This window comes from Marmota flaviventris, chromosome 15, assembly GCF_047511675.1.
Source record: "Marmota flaviventris isolate mMarFla1 chromosome 15, mMarFla1.hap1, whole genome shotgun sequence".
In the NCBI taxonomy this organism is placed as follows: domain Eukaryota; kingdom Metazoa; phylum Chordata; class Mammalia; order Rodentia; family Sciuridae; genus Marmota; species Marmota flaviventris.
In genome coordinates this window covers 35,520,116-35,523,145 of record NC_092512.1, presented here as the reverse complement: position 1 = coordinate 35,523,145, position 3,030 = coordinate 35,520,116, and the positions used below count along the sequence as shown (strand labels likewise).

Below are 3,030 nucleotides of genomic sequence, written 5' to 3'. Positions count from 1 at the left end.
CCCAAAGGATATAAAATCAGCATACTACAGTGATGTGGCCACATCAGCGTTTACAGCAGCTCAATTCACAGTAGTTAAGCTATGGAACCAACCTAGGTGCTCTTCAATAGATGAATGGATAAAGAAAACGTTGTATTATAAACAATGAATATTACTTAGCCATAAAGAAGAATGAAATTATGTTATTTGCTGGTAAATGGCTGGAACTAGAGACTATCATGCTAAGTGAAATAAGCCAATCCCCCAAAACCAAAGGCTCAATATTCTCTCTGATATGCAGATGCTAACACACAATAAGGGTGGGGGGGAATAGAAATTCATTGGATTAGATAAAGGGGAATGAAGGAAAGGGAGTGGGAATGAAAATGGGAAAGACAGTAGAATGAATGGGACATAACTTTCCTGTGTTTATATATGAATACTCAACCAGTGTAACTCCACATCATGAAAAACCACAAGAATGGGAAGTTATACTCCATGTATGTTTAATATGTCAAAATACATACTACTTTCATGTATAACAAAAAGAATACATAAAAATAATTTTAAAAAGAAAGCAAAGTTTCTTTGTACAGTTTTTTCCACATTTATTAATTGATTAGAAACTGCATGATGCTGATTTTCTCAGGAAAATCAGGAAATCTGTGTAGTAGACTGGCGCCCTTTTTAAAAACTTTTTTTTTTTTTTAGCAATGTTGACACAAAGCTTAGTCATTTGGCAGGAAAGTTTGCCAGTAAGAGTTAGGAGTGAGTGGGAGAGGCATTTTACCACTTATCAGCCAGAAGAATCCCCGATAATAATCCCACTGGGACAGCACGTTCATGTCAGCCTTAGGATTTGTAACATATTAACTCCATTTTACAGTTGAGGAAATTAAGACTCAGAAGTCAAAGCAGCTCACAAGGTCCCAGAACCCTCACATGGCCTATGCTTCCCAAAGCCCTGTGCACCACACCAAGCTGTCTCAGGAAGAGGAAGAAGCCAGAGGGGACCAAGGTACCAGGTGGCACCTGGGAGGGGTCAGCTCAGGGGCTGCCACCTGCCACCCCAATGGCACTCCTCACATGGCCACACCTACTTGGCAGCAGCCTTTGATCTCTCACGTACACATTTGAAATGAGGAACAGTGTGACCAGGCTCCAGGGAAAAGAAGACAACATGGAAACCTGAGAATTGCTGGCTGGGGCTGTGCCTGGAAAGAGATTTGGGCAGGTCAGTACAGCTGCACAGTTTTGCCAGAACTGTATGTGTGCATGGGGTATGTGAATGTGTGTGTGTGTGTGTGTGTGTGAGAGAGAGAGAGAGAGAGAGAGAACAAGCAGGAATGTTTGTATCTGTGAAGGAGACGTATGTGTGCATGTGAAGGTGGAAGTGTTAGTGAGCTGGGGTGTGTTTTTTGCACATGGCTATTCCTGAGAACAAGTGTGTATAAGACTATGTGTCTGGGCTGTGTGCATGGCTGCAGGTCTGAGAGTGTGTATGTGTCTGACTATGCTGCAGGCGTGTGCGTGTTCCACCCAAAGGGGTTCAGGTTAAAGGTGCCTTTGCTCCCTGGGGTTACTCTGAAACATCTGCTACTGACTGACTTAGATGCTAGAGTCGTCTTCTGGTTTTCTTTAAGAGGACCAGTCTGAAGGAATACAGGCCCACAGTTACCCTGAGTCACTAATCCCTCAGAGAGAAATTCCTCCACCCTGGAAGGTATCATTTAGAGACTGTCTCAATTAGCAATCATAACACCTGAAGCTTTGAGCACTTGTATGTTTATCTTTCTCTTCAAGTTCACTCTGTTGGCTCCCTTCACCAGCCAAGTTCAAACAATCTTCTGTCTGGCAGCCACAAAGAACTCCCCAGCCCCCACCCCAAAGTAGTTAGAACCAGACAGAGGTTAGGCCGATTTCCATGATCCCTGTGTGTATTCTGCTGCTGTTTCAAAAATTATGCTTTAGTACTTGCTTCGGCAGCACGTATGCTAAAATTGGAACAATGCAGAGCAGATTAGCATGGCCCCTGTGCAAGGGTGACACACAAATTTGTGGAGTATTTCATATTTTGTGTAGTTCTTAGAAGGTTAGTTGACAATTGTATATTCTTTCCAAGAAGTTAGACTCAAGGTATGATGGATAGCACCCAATATTGAGATTGTGACTTTCATACAAAAATATACATGTAATTGATCTATGAAATAAGAACAGAGTGGAGTTCCATTTGAAATGTTGTGAGTGAATATGTTGATAGTATACACCTTGGAGATGAGAAAGTGTCAACATGTTTCTCCCCTTCATTTACCTTTATAAATAAAGAAAAATAATAAAATTGTGCTTTATCAGGTGCCTACTTCCATAAACTTGTGTTGGCTAACAATATTAAAAACACACATCCAACAGAAATGCGAAAACACACACAAAAAAACTCAACAAAACTCAACCACAGGAAGAGAAACGTGTTCCCAGGTGTGCATTCTGTTGCTTAATTTTCACTTCTGGTAAAACAGAACCGTTAGAGATGCCACAGTGGGAAACTATCAGATTTAATGATCTAAGAGATGCCACAGTGGGAAACTATCGGATTTAATGATCTACTCTGGATTTAATTATTTTGCTATTTATTTTCCTCAAGCCTCAGTTTCCCCATTGGTAAAAATGGGGACAATGCTAGATGTATCTTCTAGGTTTGAAGAGCAAAATAAGATAATGCATAAAAAGAGCTTAACACAGGCCAAGCACCGAATGAGCAATCAATTTAGCTGTTACTTTCACTGCATGTTAGGATTTGAATTATATCCATATGGCGATTCTTTTTGATTATGTGCACAGATCTAGATGGGATTTCCCCCTCTGTAGCCTGATGGAAAGAGAGGTGAATGGATGTTATTGGAGTCCCACACCAAGTATCCTAGGAGTAGTTGTGGCTTTATGGATGGCAGCAAGGATGCTCAGGTTGCACTGGAGAGTACATGACTTGGGATTTCCTTAATTGTCCCCTTTGTTGGACATTTTGCATGGGCTGGTGTGGCTTGTGGGCTCTGT

At 41.4% G+C, this 3,030-nt stretch overlaps 1 non-coding gene across 1 annotated transcript; it reads left to right on the top strand.

Annotated features, from left to right (window-relative positions):
* The first annotated feature begins 1,949 nt into the window (after positions 1 to 1,949).
* Positions 1,950 to 2,056, top strand: LOC114106517 (U6 spliceosomal RNA). The gene has a single exon (XR_003585206.1). It is a non-coding gene; the product is annotated as a U6 spliceosomal RNA (small nuclear RNA).
* The last annotated feature ends 974 nt before the right edge of the window (positions 2,057 to 3,030 follow it).